Source organism: Triturus cristatus, chromosome 2_1, assembly GCF_964204655.1.
Source record: "Triturus cristatus chromosome 2_1, aTriCri1.1, whole genome shotgun sequence".
Classification (NCBI taxonomy): domain Eukaryota; kingdom Metazoa; phylum Chordata; class Amphibia; order Caudata; family Salamandridae; genus Triturus; species Triturus cristatus.
In genome coordinates, this window is record NC_140581.1 from 937,146,889 (window position 1) to 937,165,826 (window position 18,938).

An 18,938-nucleotide genomic window follows, 5' to 3' on the forward strand; every position below is an offset into this window, starting at 1 on the left:
TGTAATTTTGAGGCGCACGTGCCAAAAAGAGTGGCCACTTTTCTCCTCTGTTTTTACAAGTGAAATTAAAATTAGGAAATGAAAATAAAAGAAGAATTTGAAATGTTGCCAACTTATGACACTTTGACAGCGTTTGCGGGACTTGAACCCTTGTCCTGTGAGATCCTTTATAACCACAGGCACAAGACTTACCATTGAGCTATAGCTCCTGGTGGTCTAAAGTGTTGCAGTAGTAACTATAAACAACATATAGGCCCTGGTGTCATTGCCTGTGGCTTGTATTGCACATCAAAAGGATGACCATGCTATAGGGACGATTTGATACGCTTCAGACATGGAAACCGGTGTGGTCCAGTGGGTAAGTTCCTGACTTCCAGCCAGAGACTTAGGGTTCAAATCCCGGGTTCGGCACCAGATGACTGATGGTGGTCCAGCAGAGGTAAATTGGAGGTGGGCCAAACACACCAATTGGTAAGTAAAATGTGTGTGTGTGTGTGTATAGGGGGTGTGTCTGTGTGTCCTGTAAGAGTGGAGTCATGCCTGGCAAAGTGGGTGGATGGAGGATAGAGTGAATAGGAGGAGTCTGGGCAGAGTGGGTGGAGCCAGAGAAGTCCAGCAGTGGTAAGTGTGGGGTGTGTCTGTGTGGGTGTGGGTGTGTCTGGGGTAGGGTGTGTCTGTGGGGGGTGTGGGTGTGTGTGTCTGTGTGTGGGGGTGTGTGGTGGTGTGTCTGTGTGGGGGGTGTGTCTGTGGGGGGTGTGTCTGTGGGGGGTGTGTCTGTGGGGGGTGTGTCTGTGTGGGGTGTGGGTGTGTCTGTGTGGGCGGGGTGTGTCTGTGTGGGCGGGGTGTGTCTGTGTGGGCGGGGTGTGTCTGTGTGGGGTGTGTGTGTGTGGGCGGGGTGTGTCAGTGTGTGTGAGCGGGGTGTGTGTGTGAGCGGGGGATGTGTGTGTGGGGGTTGTGTGTGTGGGCAGGGTGTGTCTGTGTGGGGTGTGTGTGTGTGTGGGGGCGGTGTTGGTGTGGGGTGTCTGTGTGTGTCGGTGTGGGTGTGTCTGTGTGGGGGGTTGTCTGTGTGTGAGCGGGGGTTGTCAGTGTGGGCGGTGTGTGTGTGGGCGGGGTGTCTGTGTGTGTCGGTGTGGGTGTGTCTGTGTGGGGGGTTGTCGGTGTGTCTGTGTGGGTGGGGTGTGCCTGTAGGGGGTGTGTCGGTATGTGTGGGTTGTCGGGGTGTGTCGGTGGGGGTGTGTGTCTGTGTGGGGGGTTGTCTGTGTGTGGGGGGTTGTCTGTGTGGGTGGGCTGTGTGTGTGGGGGGTTGTCTGTGTGTGTGGGGGGGTGTGGTGGGTGAGTGTGGGGTGTGCCTGTGTGTGGGGTCTGTGTGTGTAGGGGGTGTGTCTGTGTGGGGTAGCAGTATTAAAAGGGGTTTGGGGGTGCATTATAAAGGGTGATGGGGTACAGAATGACATGGTTTCTGGTTAATTTTGGGGGGGCTACCCATAGTTTTTATTCCTCAAAGGATTGAAACGTGGTTGGTGCACTACCAAAGCTGGGGTACCAGGATGGAACATTTGAGAGGTAATGAGATGGTGGTATCCAGATGTCATAAAAGGTGTCAGAGGCACGAGGTATGGGGATCCTGGTCCCACAGTGAGGGGTTGTCAAAAGTCCCTACTAAAGATTTCTGTCCAACCGTGACCAAATGTTGTGCAGCCTAGCTCCCTCTGTAACTTTTCCCTAGTATCTTTCTTTCCTTCCGGCAGATACCTGGAACAAGCGTCCCAAAGTTTTTCTTGGCTGCATACCCCCAGAGGTGTGCCTGACATTTATGGCCTAAAGCACCCTCACAAAGAGTGCGCTACTGACATTCTGGGAAAACCTCACTAAAATTACATTTTTATGCACCAAACGTGGTAATTCCTTATACCTGCAAAGCATCATATCGCACTTGTCAGCTTTGAGGAGGTGTGAGTGTTTTCATTTGAGGGAAATATTCATCTGTGCTTCCTCTCCCATCCGAGGACTATGGAGCTGCTGTTCCTCTCTCACATGTCCCTTCATAGAGACAGGTGTCACACACTCAACCACTCAGTAAACATGTATGCTTTGATACATTCACCTTGCTGTTTACCTTCCAAACATTCCCTCTTCACCACAAATACAGGGAAGCCATTCCTCATTGCTCATTCACTCAGTCATCGCAGTCCTACATTCCGTAGGTCCTGCAAGACCAACATGAACAAGAGGTATGTCAGCAAGCGGAAAAAAAGCCTTGGGGGAAGATTTTTTTAAATGTCACGCAACGTAGCGCAGCACCCTGCGTGGCTGCGCTGCGTTACGTGACCGGGAATGAGCAGGAGTGCGCCATATTTTTAAAGATTTGGCTCTCTCTCCTTGTCTTTCCCTTGCGCCGGCGCTGATTTCAGCTGCCGTGCGCCATGCACATAGCTTAGCGCCGCAGCGCTAGGGTGTGTGCATGAGTGTAGCGTAGGTTTTGTACAGGAAGGGTACCTTTCCTGTACAAAATACTATGCTAGGCACGATGCAAAGGTTTCCCACCTTGCATACATGCTGCACAGTGAAGTACGCATGGAAAGTGAGAAAAGCACATAGAAATGAATGCATTTCTCCTGTTTGCACCTCCTTTGAAGGGGCGTTAACTTTTGGCGCAAAACCATGTTTTCAAATCTTTGTGAATATGGTTTTGCATCAAAAAGCATGGGTTGCGGCATGGAAACACCCATGTACCACCCATGTAATGCCCCCTTGGCGCAAAGTTACCCAAAGCAGTGCTTTGCGCTCCGTACAGGGCACTTTCCAGCGCAAAAGCAGTTTTGCGCTGGAAAGAAAATCAGAAAAAATAAAATTTGCGCTAGTTTGTGTCACTATTGTGGAGCTAAAGCAGCGCGAAACAAATTGAAACCTCCCCCTTGGTGTGCTCTTATATTCATACTGCTGCCCTCTAGTAACGCTACACAGTAACTGCAGCATAATAGTGGGAATGGGAAGAAGGCTGTCCAATGCAAATATTGTTCTCCCAAGCTACCTTTCTTCTGTTATGGTCGGCGTCTTGTGCCTTGATACCACCTCACGCATATGGTCTTCAGTCAAATTCAAAAGCAGCCTACCTACCTTAGGCTAAGGAGTTTTCCACTTGGAGGCCGCACATGGGGACGTCACCCTCATTTAGCAGGGTCCCAAATTGCCTGCAGTCATCCTCTTTACAGTAGCTGGGCGTTCGTGGGCGTTTGTGGGCGTCCTTCAAAGGAAGGAAGGAAGGGGGTGTATAAAGGCCCAGCCCAGCCCAGCCCAGCCCAGCCCAGCCCAGCCCAGCCCAGCCCAGCGCTGTGCTTTGCTTTGTCCTGATGCAGCAGGCATGATGCAGACCCGCTGAAGCAAAGGCCTGACTCTAACATTTTCTGCCTCTTGAAGAAAACAACCTTTCTACCTTCTTATTGCAACTAATAAAGGGAGTTTCACTTGCATCAAACTTTACCCATCATTTCATTAGCCACAGCTCATTCCTGACCTTTATTCCTAGCCAACCTCATAGGCACCAAACCTCTGATTTGAGAGATTGGCTCACACCAAAATGAAAAATAACCCCCATCCAACCTATTTTCCTATCCGTGTAGCACCTTCCTCGCATTCTTCTAATCAGTTAAAGCCCCAGAGGCCACATTTGCGCTCCACATTATACCAAATTTAAAGGACAAATAATGAATGCATTGATAAAGGATGATAAGGCATTGCCCCTATTGCACCTGCTTGAGATAAAGGGGGATTGGTGGAAAGTCATGAGGGAAAAGATTTGTAATTTTGAGGCGCACGTGCCAAAAAGAGTGGCCACTTTTCTCCTCTGTTTTTACAAGTGAAATTAAAATTAGGAAATGAAAATAAAAGAAGAATTTGAAATGTTGCCAACTTATGACACTTTGACAGCGTTTGCGGGACTTGAACCCTTGTCCTGTGAGATCCTTTATAACCACAGGCACAAGACTTACCATTGAGCTATAGCTCCTGGTGGTCTAAAGTGTTGCAGTAGTAACTATAAACAACATATAGGCCCTGGTGTCATTGCCTGTGGCTTGTATTGCACATCAAAAGGATGACCATGCTATAGGGATGATTTGATACGCTTCAGACATGGAAACCGGTGTGGTCCAGTGGGTAAGTTCCTGACTTCCAGCCAGAGACTTAGGGTTCAAATCCCGGGTTCGGCACCAGATGACTGATGGTGGTCCAGCAGAGGTAAATTGGAGGTGGGCCAAACACACCAATTGGTAAGTAAAATGTGTGTGTGTGTGTGTAGGGGGTGTGTCTGTGTGTCCTGTAAGAGTGGAGTCATGCCTGGCAAAGTGGGTGGATGGAGGATAGAGTGAATAGGAGGAGTCTAGGCAGAGTGGGTGGAGCCAGAGAAGTTCAGCAGTGGTAAGTGGGGGGGGTGTCTGTGTGGGGTGTGGGTGTGTCTGGGGGAGGGTGTGTCTGTGGGGGTGTGTCTGTGGGGGGTGTGGGTGTGTGTGTCTGTGTGTGGGGGTGTGTGTGGGCGGTGTGTCGGTGTGGGTGTGTCTGTGTGGGCGGGGTGTCTCTGTGTGGGCGGGGTGTGTCTGTGTGGGGGTGTGTGTGTGTGGGGGTTGTGTGGGCGGGGTGTGTCTGTGTGGGGGGTTGTCGGTGTGGGTGTGTCTGTGTGTGTGAGCGGGGTGTGTGGGGTGTGTGTGGTGTGTGTGTCGGTGGGGGTGTGTGTGTCTGTGTGGGCAGGGTGTGTCTGTGTGGGCTGAGTGTGTGGGCGGTGTTGGTGTGGGGTGTCCGTGTGTGAGCGGGGTGTGTCTGTGTGGGGGGTTGTGTCTGTGTGGGGGGTTGTCAGTGTGGGCGGGGTGTGTGTGTGTGTCTGTGTGGCTAGGGTGTGTCTGTGTGGGGGTGTGGCGGTGTTGGTGTGGGGTGTCTGTGTGGGCGGGCTCTGTGTGTGAGCAGGGTGTGTCTGTGTGGGCGGTGTGTGGTGTGGGGGTGTGTCAGTGTGGTTCTGTGTGGGCGGGGTGGGTGTCTGTGTGGGGTGTGTGTGGGTGTGTCTGTAGGAGGTGTCTGTGTGTGTAGGGGGTGTGTCTGTGTGGGGTAGCAGTATTAAAAGGGGTTTGGGGGTGCATTATAAAGGGTGATGGGGTACAGAATGACATGGTTTCTGGTTAATTTTTGGGGGGCTACCCATAGTTTTTATTCCTCAAAGGATTGAAACGTGGTTGGTGCACTACCAAAGCTGGGGTACCAGGATGGAACATTTGAGAGGTAATGAGATGGTGGTATCCAGATGTCATAAAAGGTGTCAGAGGCACGAGGTATGGGGATCCTGGTCCCACAGTGAGGGGTTGTCAAAAGTCCCTACTAAAGATTTCTGTCCAACCGTGACCAAATGTTGTGCAGCCTAGCTCCCTCTGTAACTTTTCCCTAGTATCTTTCTTTCCTTCCGGCAGATACCTGGAACAAGCGTCCCAAAGTTTTTCTTGGCTGCATACCCCCAGAGGTGTGCCTGACATTTATGGCCTAAAGCACCCTCACAAAGAGTGCGCTACTGACATTCTGGGAAAACCTCACTAAAATTACATTTTTATGCACCAAACGTGGTAATTCCTTATACCTGCAAAGCATCATATCGCACTTGTCAGCTTTGAGGAGGTGTGAGTGTTTTCATTTGAGGGAAATATTCATCTGTGCTTCCTCTCCCATCCGAGGACTATGGAGCTGCTGTTCCTCTCTCACATGTCCCTTCATAGAGACAGGTGTCACACACTCAACCACTCAGTAAACATGTATGCTTTGATACATTCACCTTGCTGTTTACCTTCCAAACATTCCCTCTTCACCACAAATACAGGGAAGCCATTCCTCATTGCTCATTCACTCAGTCATCGCAGTCCTACATTCCGTAGGTCCTGCAAGACCAACATGAACAAGAGGTATGTCAGCAAGCGGAAAAAAAGCCTTGGGGGAAGATTTTTTTAAATGTCACGCAACGTAGCGCAGCACCCTGCGTGGCTGCGCTGCGTTACGTGACCGGGAATGAGCAGGAGAGCGCCATATTTTTAAAGATTTGGCTCTCTCTCCTTGTCTTTCCCTTGCGCCGGCGCTGTTTCAGCTGCCGTGCGCCATGCACATAGCTTAGCGCCGCAGCGCTAGGGTGTGTGCATGAGTGTAGCGTAGGTTTTGTACAGGAAGGGTACCTTTCCTGTACAAAATACTATGCTAGGCACGATGCAAAGGTTTCCCACCTTGCATACATGCTGCACAGTGAAGTACGCATGGAAAGTGAGAAAAGCACATAGAAATGAATGCATTTCTCCTGTTTGCACCTCCTTTGAAGGGGCGTTAACTTTTGGCGCAAAACCATGTTTTCAAATCTTTGTGAATATGGTTTTGCATCAAAAAGCATGGGTTGCGGCATGGAAACACCCATGTACCACCCATGTAATGCCCCCTTGGCGCAAAGTTACCCAAAGCAGTGCTTTGCGCTCCTTACAGGGCACTTTCCAGCGCAAAAGCAGTTTTGCGCTGGAAAGAAAATCCGAAAAAATAAAATTTGCGCTAGTTTGTGTCACTATTGTGGAGCTAAAGCAGCGCGAAACAAATGGAAACCTCCCCCTTGGTGTGCTCTTATATTCATACTGCTGCCCTCTAGTAACGCTACACAGTAACTGCAGCATAATAGTGGGAATGGGAAGAAGGCTGTCCAATGCAAATATTGTTCTCCCAAGCTACCTTTCTTCTGTTATGGTCGGCGTCTTGTGCCTTGATACCACCTCACGCATATGGTCTTCAGTCAAATTCAAAAGCAGCCTACCTACCTTAGGCTAAGGAGTTTTCCACTTGGAGGCCGCACATGGGGACGTCACCCTCATTTAGCAGGGTCCCAAATTGCCTGCAGTCATCCTCTTTACAGTAGCTGGGCGTTCGTGGGCGTTTGTGGGCCTCCTTCAAAGGAAGGAAGGAAGGGGGTGTATAAAGGCCCAGCCCAGCCCAGCCCAGCCCAGCCCAGCCCAGCCCAGCGCTGTGCTTTGCTTTGTCCTGATGCAGCAGGCATGATGCAGACCCGCTGAAGCAAAGGCCTGACTCTAACATTTTCTGCCTCTTGAAGAAAACAACCTTTCTACCTTCTTATTGCAACTAATAAAGGGAGTTTCACTTGCATCAAACTTTACCCATCATTTCATTAGCCACAGCTCATTCCTGACCTTTATTCCTAGCCAACCTCATAGGCACCAAACCTCTGATTTGAGAGATTGGCTCACACCAAAATGAAAAATAACCCCCATCCAACCTATTTTCCTATCCGTGTAGCACCTTCCTCGCATTCTTCTAATCAGTTAAAGCCCCAGAGGCCACATTTGCGCTCCACATTATACCAAATTTAAAGGACAAATAATGAATGCATTGATAAAGGATGATAAGGCATTGCCCCTATTGCACCTGCTTGAGATAAAGGGGGATTGGTGGAAAGTCATGAGGGAAAAGATTTGTAATTTTGAGGCGCACGTGCCAAAAAGAGTGGCCACTTTTCTCCTCTGTTTTTACAAGTGAAATTAAAATTAGGAAATGAAAATAAAAGAAGAATTTGAAATGTTGCCAACTTATGACACTTTGACAGCGTTTGCGGGACTTGAACCCTTGTCCTGTGAGATCCTTTATAACCACAGGCACAAGACTTACCATTGAGCTATAGCTCCTGGTGGTCTAAAGTGTTGCAGTAGTAACTATAAACAACATATAGGCCCTGGTGTCATTGCCTGTGGCTTGTATTGCACATCAAAAGGATGACCATGCTATAGGGACGATTTGATACGCTTCAGACATGGAAACCGGTGTGGTCCAGTGGGTAAGTTCCTGACTTCCAGCCAGAGACTTAGGGTTCAAATCCCGGGTTCGGCACCAGATGACTGATGGTGGTCCAGCAGAGGTAAATTGGAGGTGGGCCAAACACACCAATTGGTAAGTAAAATGTGTGTGTGTGTGTATAGGGGGTGTGTCTGTGTGTCCTGTAAGAGTGGAGTCATGCCTGGCAAAGTGGGTGGATGGAGGATAGAGTGAATAGGAGGAGTCTAGGCAGAGTGGGTGGAGCCAGAGAAGTCCAGCAGTGGTAAGTGTGGGGTGTGTCTGTGTGGGGTGTGGGTGTGTCTCGGGTAGGGTGTGTCTGTGGGGGGTGTGGGTGTGTGTGTCTGTGTGTGGGGGTGTGTCTGTGTGTGGGGGTGTGTGGTGGTGTGTCTGTGGGGGGTGTGTCTGTGGGGGGTGTGTCTGTGTGGGGTGTGGGTGTGTCTGTGTGGGCGGGGTGTGTCTGTGTGGGCGGGGTGTGTCTGTGTGGGCAGGGTGTGTCTGTGTGGGCGGGGTGTGTCTGTGTGGGGTGTGTGTGTGTGGGCGGGGTGTGTCTGTGTGGGGGTGTGTCGGTGTGTGTGTGAGCGGGGGATGTGTGTGTGGGGGTTGTGTGTGTGGGCAGGGTGTGTCTGTGTGGGGTGTGTGTGTGTGTGGGCGGTGTTGGTGTGGGGTGTCTGTGTGTGTCGGTGTGGGTGTGTCGGTGTGGGTGTGTCTGTGTGGGGGGTTGTCTGTGTGTGAGCGGGGGTTGTCAGTGTGGGCGGTGTGTGTGTGGGCGGGGTGTCTGTGTGTGTCGGTGTGGGTGTGTCTGTGTGGGGGGTTGTCGGTGTGTCTGTGTGGGTGGGGTGTGCCTGTAGGGGGTGTGTCGGTATGTGTGGGTTGTCGGGGTGTGTCTGTGTGGGGGGTTGTCTGTGTGGGTGGGCTGTGTGTGTGGGGGGTTGTCTGTGTGTGTGGGGGGGTGTGGTGGGTGAGTGTGGGGTGTGCCTGTGTGTGGGGTCTGTGTGTGTAGGGGGTGTGTCTGTGTGGGGTAGCAGTATTAAAAGGGGTTTGGGGGTGCATTATAAAGGGTGATGGGGTACAGAATGACATGGTTTCTGGTTAATTTTTGGGGGGCTACCCATAGTTTTTATTCCTCAAAGGATTGAAACGTGGTTGGTGCACTACCAAAGCTGGGGTACCAGGATGGAACATTTGAGAGGTAATGAGATGGTGGTATCCAGATGTCATAAAAGGTGTCAGAGGCACGAGGTATGGGGATCCTGGTCCCACAGTGAGGGGTTGTCAAAAGTCCCTACTAAAGATTTCTGTCCAACCGTGACCAAATGTTGTGCAGCCTAGCTCCCTCTGTAACTTTTCCCTAGTATCTTTCTTTCCTTCCGGCAGATACCTGGAACAAGCGTCCCAAAGTTTTTCTTGGCTGCATACCCCCAGAGGTGTGCCTGACATTTATGGCCTAAAGCACCCTCACAAAGAGTGCGCTACTGACATTCTGGGAAAACCTCACTAAAATTACATTTTTATGCACCAAACGTGGTAATTCCTTATACCTGCAAAGCATCATATCGCACTTGTCAGCTTTGAGGAGGTGTGAGTGTTTTCATTTGAGGGAAATATTCATCTGTGCTTCCTCTCCCATCCGAGGACTATGGAGCTGCTGTTCCTCTCTCACATGTCCCTTCATAGAGACAGGTGTCACACACTCAACCACTCAGTAAACATGTATGCTTTGATACATTCACCTTGCTGTTTACCTTCCAAACATTCCCTCTTCACCACAAATACAGGGAAGCCATTCCTCATTGCTCATTCACTCAGTCATCGCAGTCCTACATTCCGTAGGTCCTGCAAGACCAACATGAACAAGAGGTATGTCAGCAAGCGGAAAAAAAGCCTTGGGGGAAGATTTTTTTAAATGTCACGCAACGTAGCGCAGCACCCTGCGTGGCTGCGCTGCGTTACGTGACCGGGAATGAGCAGGAGAGCGCCATATTTTTAAAGATTTGGCTCTCTCTCCTTGTCTTTCCCTTGCGCCGGCGCTGTTTCAGCTGCCGTGCGCCATGCACATAGCTTAGCGCCGCAGCGCTAGGGTGTGTGCATGAGTGTAGCGTAGGTTTTGTACAGGAAGGGTACCTTTCCTGTACAAAATACTATGCTAGGCACGATGCAAAGGTTTCCCACCTTGCATACATGCTGCACAGTGAAGTACGCATGGAAAGTGAGAAAAGCACATAGAAATGAATGCATTTCTCCTGTTTGCACCTCCTTTGAAGGGGCGTTAACTTTTGGCGCAAAACCATGTTTTCAAATCTTTGTGAATATGGTTTTGCATCAAAAAGCATGGGTTGCGGCATGGAAACACCCATGTACCACCCATGTAATGCCCCCTTGGCGCAAAGTTACCCAAAGCAGTGCTTTGCGCTCCTTACAGGGCACTTTCCAGCGCAAAAGCAGTTTTGCGCTGGAAAGAAAATCCGAAAAAATAAAATTTGCGCTAGTTTGTGTCACTATTGTGGAGCTAAAGCAGCGCGAAACAAATGGAAACCTCCCCCTTGGTGTGCTCTTATATTCATACTGCTGCCCTCTAGTAACGCTACACAGTAACTGCAGCATAATAGTGGGAATGGGAAGAAGGCTGTCCAATGCAAATATTGTTCTCCCAAGCTACCTTTCTTCTGAGATGGTCGGCGTCTTGTGCCTTGATACCACCTCACGCATATGGTCTTCAGTCAAATTCAAAAGCAGCCTACCTACCTTAGGCTAAGGAGTTTTCCACTTGGATGCCGCACATGGGGACGTCACCCTCATTTAGCAGGGTCCCAAATTGCCTGCAGTCATCCTCTTTACAGTAGCTGGGCGTTCGTGGGCGTTTGTGGGCCTCCTTCAAAGGAAGGAAGGAAGGGGGTGTATAAAGGCCCAGCCCAGCCCAGCCCAGCCCAGCCCAGCCCAGCGCTGTGCTTTGCTTTGTCCTGATGCAGCAGGCATGATGCAGACCCGCTGAAGCAAAGGCCTGACTCTAACATTTTCTGCCTCTTGAAGAAAACAACCTTTCTACCTTCTTATTGCAACTAATAAAGGGAGTTTCACTTGCATCAAACTTTACCCATCATTTCATTAGCCACAGCTCATTCCTGACCTTTATTCCTAGCCAACCTCATAGGCACCAAACCTCTGATTTGAGAGATTGGCTCACACCAAAATGAAAAATAACCCCCATCCAACCTATTTTCCTATCCGTGTAGCACCTTCCTCGCATTCTTCTAATCAGTTAAAGCCCCAGAGGCCACATTTGCGCTCCACATTATACCAAATTTAAAGGACAAATAATGAATGCATTGATAAAGGATGATAAGGCATTGCCCCTATTGCACCTGCTTGAGATAAAGGGGGATTGGTGGAAAGTCATGAGGGAAAAGATTTGTAATTTTGAGGCGCACGTGCCAAAAAGAGTGGCCACTTTTCTCCTCTGTTTTTACAAGTGAAATTAAAATTAGGAAATGAAAATAAAAGAAGAATTTGAAATGTTGCCAACTTATGACACTTTGACAGCGTTTGCGGGACTTGAACCCTTGTCCTGTGAGATCCTTTATAACCACAGGCACAAGACTTACCATTGAGCTATAGCTCCTGGTGGTCTAAAGTGTTGCAGTAGTAACTATAAACAACATATAGGCCCTGGTGTCATTGCCTGTGGCTTGTATTGCACATCAAAAGGATGACCATGCTATAGGGACGATTTGATACGCTTCAGACATGGAAACCGGTGTGGTCCAGTGGGTAAGTTCCTGACTTCCAGCCAGAGACTTAGGGTTCAAATCCCGGGTTCGGCACCAGATGACTGATGGTGGTCCAGCAGAGGTAAATTGGAGGTGGGCCAAACACACCAATTGGTAAGTAAAATGTGTGTGTGTGTGTGTATAGGGGGTGTGTCTGTGTGTCCTGTAAGAGTGGAGTCATGCCTGGCAAAGTGGGTGGATGGAGGATAGAGTGAATAGGAGGAGTCTGGGCAGAGTGGGTGGAGCCAGAGAAGTCCAGCAGTGGTAAGTGTGGGGTGTGTCTGTGTGGGTGTGGGTGTGTCTGGGGTAGGGTGTGTCTGTGGGGGGTGTGGGTGTGTGTGTCTGTGTGTGGGGGTGTGTGGTGGTGTGTCTGTGTGGGGGGTGTGTCTGTGGGGGGTGTGTCTGTGGGGGGTGTGTCTGTGTGGGGTGTGGGTGTGTCTGTGTGGGCGGGGTGTGTCTGTGTGGGCGGGGTGTGTCTGTGTGGGCGGGGTGTGTCTGTGTGGGGTGTGTGTGTGTGGGCGGGGTGTGTCAGTGTGTGTGAGCGGGGTGTGTGTGTGAGCGGGGGATGTGTGTGTGGGGGTTGTGTGTGTGGGCAGGGTGTGTCTGTGTGGGGTGTGTGTGTGTGTGGGGGCGGTGTTGGTGTGGGGTGTCTGTGTGTGTCGGTGTGGGTGTGTCTGTGTGGGGGGTTGTCTGTGTGTGAGCGGGGGTTGTCAGTGTGGGCGGTGTGTGTGTGGGCGGGGTGTCTGTGTGTGTCGGTGTGGGTGTGTCTGTGTGGGGGGTTGTCGGTGTGTCTGTGTGGGTGGGGTGTGCCTGTAGGGGGTGTGTCGGTATGTGTGGGTTGTCGGGGTGTGTCGGTGGGGGTGTGTGTCTGTGTGGGGGGTTGTCTGTGTGTGGGGGGTTGTCTGTGTGGGTGGGCTGTGTGTGTGGGGGGTTGTCTGTGTGTGTGGGGGGGTGTGGTGGGTGAGTGTGGGGTGTGCCTGTGTGTGGGGTCTGTGTGTGTAGGGGGTGTGTCTGTGTGGGGTAGCAGTATTAAAAGGGGTTTGGGGGTGCATTATAAAGGGTGATGGGGTACAGAATGACATGGTTTCTGGTTAATTTTGGGGGGGCTACCCATAGTTTTTATTCCTCAAAGGATTGAAACGTGGTTGGTGCACTACCAAAGCTGGGGTACCAGGATGGAACATTTGAGAGGTAATGAGATGGTGGTATCCAGATGTCATAAAAGGTGTCAGAGGCACGAGGTATGGGGATCCTGGTCCCACAGTGAGGGGTTGTCAAAAGTCCCTACTAAAGATTTCTGTCCAACCGTGACCAAATGTTGTGCAGCCTAGCTCCCTCTGTAACTTTTCCCTAGTATCTTTCTTTCCTTCCGGCAGATACCTGGAACAAGCGTCCCAAAGTTTTTCTTGGCTGCATACCCCCAGAGGTGTGCCTGACATTTATGGCCTAAAGCACCCTCACAAAGAGTGCGCTACTGACATTCTGGGAAAACCTCACTAAAATTACATTTTTATGCACCAAACGTGGTAATTCCTTATACCTGCAAAGCATCATATCGCACTTGTCAGCTTTGAGGAGGTGTGAGTGTTTTCATTTGAGGGAAATATTCATCTGTGCTTCCTCTCCCATCCGAGGACTATGGAGCTGCTGTTCCTCTCTCACATGTCCCTTCATAGAGACAGGTGTCACACACTCAACCACTCAGTAAACATGTATGCTTTGATACATTCACCTTGCTGTTTACCTTCCAAACATTCCCTCTTCACCACAAATACAGGGAAGCCATTCCTCATTGCTCATTCACTCAGTCATCGCAGTCCTACATTCCGTAGGTCCTGCAAGACCAACATGAACAAGAGGTATGTCAGCAAGCGGAAAAAAAGCCTTGGGGGAAGATTTTTTTAAATGTCACGCAACGTAGCGCAGCACCCTGCGTGGCTGCGCTGCGTTACGTGACCGGGAATGAGCAGGAGTGCGCCATATTTTTAAAGATTTGGCTCTCTCTCCTTGTCTTTCCCTTGCGCCGGCGCTGATTTCAGCTGCCGTGCGCCATGCACATAGCTTAGCGCCGCAGCGCTAGGGTGTGTGCATGAGTGTAGCGTAGGTTTTGTACAGGAAGGGTACCTTTCCTGTACAAAATACTATGCTAGGCACGATGCAAAGGTTTCCCACCTTGCATACATGCTGCACAGTGAAGTACGCATGGAAAGTGAGAAAAGCACATAGAAATGAATGCATTTCTCCTGTTTGCACCTCCTTTGAAGGGGCGTTAACTTTTGGCGCAAAACCATGTTTTCAAATCTTTGTGAATATGGTTTTGCATCAAAAAGCATGGGTTGCGGCATGGAAACACCCATGTACCACCCATGTAATGCCCCCTTGGCGCAAAGTTACCCAAAGCAGTGCTTTGCGCTCCGTACAGGGCACTTTCCAGCGCAAAAGCAGTTTTGCGCTGGAAAGAAAATCAGAAAAAATAAAATTTGCGCTAGTTTGTGTCACTATTGTGGAGCTAAAGCAGCGCGAAACAAATTGAAACCTCCCCCTTGGTGTGCTCTTATATTCATACTGCTGCCCTCTAGTAACGCTACACAGTAACTGCAGCATAATAGTGGGAATGGGAAGAAGGCTGTCCAATGCAAATATTGTTCTCCCAAGCTACCTTTCTTCTGTTATGGTCGGCGTCTTGTGCCTTGATACCACCTCACGCATATGGTCTTCAGTCAAATTCAAAAGCAGCCTACCTACCTTAGGCTAAGGAGTTTTCCACTTGGAGGCCGCACATGGGGACGTCACCCTCATTTAGCAGGGTCCCAAATTGCCTGCAGTCATCCTCTTTACAGTAGCTGGGCGTTCGTGGGCGTTTGTGGGCGTCCTTCAAAGGAAGGAAGGAAGGGGGTGTATAAAGGCCCAGCCCAGCCCAGCCCAGCCCAGCCCAGCCCAGCCCAGCCCAGCCCAGCCCAGCGCTGTGCTTTGCTTTGTCCTGATGCAGCAGGCATGATGCAGACCCGCTGAAGCAAAGGCCTGACTCTAACATTTTCTGCCTCTTGAAGAAAACAACCTTTCTACCTTCTTATTGCAACTAATAAAGGGAGTTTCACTTGCATCAAACTTTACCCATCATTTCATTAGCCACAGCTCATTCCTGACCTTTATTCCTAGCCAACCTCATAGGCACCAAACCTCTGATTTGAGAGATTGGCTCACACCAAAATGAAAAATAACCCCCATCCAACCTATTTTCCTATCCGTGTAGCACCTTCCTCGCATTCTTCTAATCAGTTAAAGCCCCAGAGGCCACATTTGCGCTCCACATTATACCAAATTTAAAGGACAAATAATGAATGCATTGATAAAGGATGATAAGGCATTGCCCCTATTGCACCTGCTTGAGATAAAGGGGGATTGGTGGAAAGTCATGAGGGAAAAGATTTGTAATTTTGAGGCGCACGTGCCAAAAAGAGTGGCCACTTTTCTCCTCTGTTTTTACAAGTGAAATTAAAATTAGGAAATGAAAATAAAAGAAGAATTTGAAATGTTGCCAACTTATGACACTTTGACAGCGTTTGCGGGACTTGAACCCTTGTCCTGTGAGATCCTTTATAACCACAGGCACAAGACTTACCATTGAGCTATAGCTCCTGGTGGTCTAAAGTGTTGCAGTAGTAACTATAAACAACATATAGGCCCTGGTGTCATTGCCTGTGGCTTGTATTGCACATCAAAAGGATGACCATGCTATAGGGATGATTTGATACGCTTCAGACATGGAAACCGGTGTGGTCCAGTGGGTAAGTTCCTGACTTCCAGCCAGAGACTTAGGGTTCAAATCCCGGGTTCGGCACCAGATGACTGATGGTGGTCCAGCAGAGGTAAATTGGAGGTGGGCCAAACACACCAATTGGTAAGTAAAATGTGTGTGTGTGTGTGTAGGGGGTGTGTCTGTGTGTCCTGTAAGAGTGGAGTCATGCCTGGCAAAGTGGGTGGATGGAGGATAGAGTGAATAGGAGGAGTCTAGGCAGAGTGGGTGGAGCCAGAGAAGTTCAGCAGTGGTAAGTGGGGGGTGTGTCTGTGTGGGGTGTGGGTGTGTCTGGGGGAGGGTGTGTCTGTGGGGGTGTGTCTGTGGGGGGGGTGTGTGTGGGCGGTGTGTCGGTGTGGGTGTGTCTGTGTGTGGGGGTGTGTGTGGGCGGTGTGTCGGTGTGGGTGTGTCTGTGTGGGCGGGGTGTGTCTGTGTGGGCGGGGTGTGTCTGTGTGGGGGTGTGTGTGTGTGGGGGTTGTGTGGGTGGGGTGTGTCTGTGTGGGGGGTTGTCGGTGTGGGTGTGTCTGTGTGTGTGAGCGGGGTGTGTGTGGGGTGTGTGTGGTGGGTGTGTGTGTCGGTGTGTCTGTGGGTGTGTGTGTCTGTGGGGGTGTGTGTGTCTGTGTGGGCAGGGTGTGTCTGTGTGGGCTGAGTGTGTGGGCGGTGTTGGTGTGGGGTGTCCGTGTGTGAGCGGGGTGTGTCTGTGTGGGGGGTTGTGTCTGTGTGGGGGGTTGTCAGTGTGGGTGTGTCTGTGTGGGCGGGGTGTGTGTGTGTGTCTGTGTGGCTAGGGTGTGTCTGTGTGGGGGTGTGGCTGTGTGTGGGCGGTGTGTGTGTGGGCGGTGTTGGTGTGGGGTGTCTGTGTGGGTGGGCTCTGTGTGTGAGCAGGGTGTGTCTGTGGGGGGTGTGTCTGTGTGGGCGGTGTGTGGTGTGGGGGTGTGTCAGTGTGGTTCTGTGTGGGCGGGGTGGGTGTCTGTGTGGGGTGTGTGTGGGTGTGTCTGTAGGAGGTGTCTGTGTGTGTAGGGGGTGTGTCTGTGTGTCCTGTAAGAGTGGAGTCATGCCTGGCAAAGTGGGTGGATGGAGGATAGAGTGAATAGGAGGAGTCTGGGCAGAGTGGGTGGAGCCAGAGAAGTCCAGCAGTGGTAAGTGTGGGGTGTGTCTGTGTGGGTGTGGGTGTGTCTGGGGTAGGGTGTGTCTGTGGGGGGTGTGGGTGTGTGTGTCTGTGTGTGGGGGTGTGTGGTGGTGTGTCTGTGTGGGGGGTGTGTCTGTGGGGGGTGTGTCTGTGGGGGGTGTGTCTGTGGGGGGTGTGTCTGTGTGGGGTGTGGGTGTGTCTGTGTGGGCGGGGTGTGTCTGTGTGGGCGGGGTGTGTCTGTGTGGGCGGGGTGTGTCTGTGTGGGGTGTGTGTGTGTGGGCGGGGTGTGTCAGTGTGTGTGAGCGGGGTGTGTGTGTGAGCGGGGGATGTGTGTGTGTGGGGTGTGTGTGTGTGTGGGGGCGGTGTTGGTGTGGGGTGTCTGTGTGTGTCGGTGTGGGTGTGTCTGTGTGGGGGGTTGTCTGTGTGTGAGCGGGGGTTGTCAGTGTGGGCGGTGTGTGTGTGGGCGGGGTGTCTGTGTGTGTCGGTGTGGGTGTGTCTGTGTGGGGGGTTGTCGGTGTGTCTGTGTGGGTGGGGTGTGCCTGTAGGGGGTGTGTCGGTATGTGTGGGTTGTCGGGGTGTGTCGGTGGGGGTGTGTGTCTGTGTGGGGGGTTGTCTGTGTGTGGGGGGTTGTCTGTGTGGGTGGGCTGTGTGTGTGGGGGGTTGTCTGTGTGTGTGGGGGGGTGTGGTGGGTGAGTGTGGGGTGTGCCTGTGTGTGGGGTCTGTGTGTGTAGGGGGTGTGTCTGTGTGGGGTAGCAGTATTAAAAGGGGTTTGGGGGTGCATTATAAAGGGTGATGGGGTACAGAATGACATGGTTTCTGGTTAATTTTGGGGGGGCTACCCATAGTTTTTATTCCTCAAAGGATTGAAACGTGGTTGGTGCACTACCAAAGCTGGGGTACCAGGATGGAACATTTGAGAGGTAATGAGATGGTGGTATCCAGATGTCATAAAAGGTGTCAGAGGCACGAGGTATGGGGATCCTGGTCCCACAGTGAGGGGTTGTCAAAAGTCCCTACTAAAGATTTCTGTCCAACCGTGACCAAATGTTGTGCAGCCTAGCTCCCTCTGTAACTTTTCCCTAGTATCTTTCTTTCCTTCCGGCAGATACCTGGAACAAGCGTCCCAAAGTTTTTCTTGGCTGCATACCCCCAGAGGTGTGCCTGACATTTATGGCCTAAAGCACCCTCACAAAGAGTGCGCTACTGACATTCTGGGAAAACCTCACTAAAATTACATTTTTATGCACCAAACGTGGTAATTCCTTATACCTGCAAAGCATCATATCGCACTTGTCAGCTTTGAGGAGGTGTGAGTGTTTTCATTTGAGGGAAATATTCATCTGTGCTTCCTCTCCCATCCGAGGACTATGGAGCTGCTGTTCCTCTCTCACATGTCCCTTCATAGAGACAGGTGTCACACACTCAACCACTCAGTAAACATGTATGCTTTGATACATTCACCTTGCTGTTTACCTTCCAAACATTCCCTCTTCACCACAAATACAGGGAAGCCATTCCTCATTGCTCATTCACTCAGTCATCGCAGTCCTACATTCCGTAGGTCCTGCAAGACCAACATGAACAAGAGGTATGTCAGCAAGCGGAAAAAAAGCCTTGGGGGAAGATTTTTTTAAATGTCACGCAACGTAGCGCAGCACCCTGCGTGGCTGCGCTGCGTTACGTGACCGGGAATGAGCAGGAGTGCGCCATATTTTTAAAGATTTGGCTCTCTCTCCTTGTCTTTCCCTTGCGCCGGCGCTGATTTCAGCTGCCGTGCGCCATGCACATAGCTTAGCGCCGCAGCGCTAGGGTGTGTGCATGAGTGTAGCGTAGGTTTTGTACAGGAAGGGTACCTTTCCTGTACAAAATACTATGCTAGGCACGATGCAAAGGTTTCCCACCTTGCATACATGCTGCACAGTGAAGTACGCATGGAAAGTGAGAAAAGCACATAGAAATGAATGCATTTCTCCTGTTTGCACCTCCTTTGAAGGGGCGTTAACTTTTGGCGCAAAACCATGTTTTCAAATCTTTGTGAATATGGTTTTGCATCAAAAAGCATGGGTTGCGGCATGGAAACACCCATGTACCACCCATGTAATGCCCCCTTGGCGCAAAGTTACCCAAAGCAGTGCTTTGCGCTCCGTACAGGGCACTTTCCAGCGCAAAAGCAGTTTTGCGCTGGAAAGAAAATCAGAAAAAATAAAATTTGCGCTAGTTTGTGTCACTATTGTGGAGCTAAAGCAGCGCGAAACAAATTGAAACCTCCCCCTTGGTGTGCTCTTATATTCATACTGCTGCCCTCTAGTAACGCTACACAGTAACTGCAGCATAATAGTGGGAATGGGAAGAAGGCTGTCCAATGCAAATATTGTTCTCCCAAGCTACCTTTCTTCTGTTATGGTCG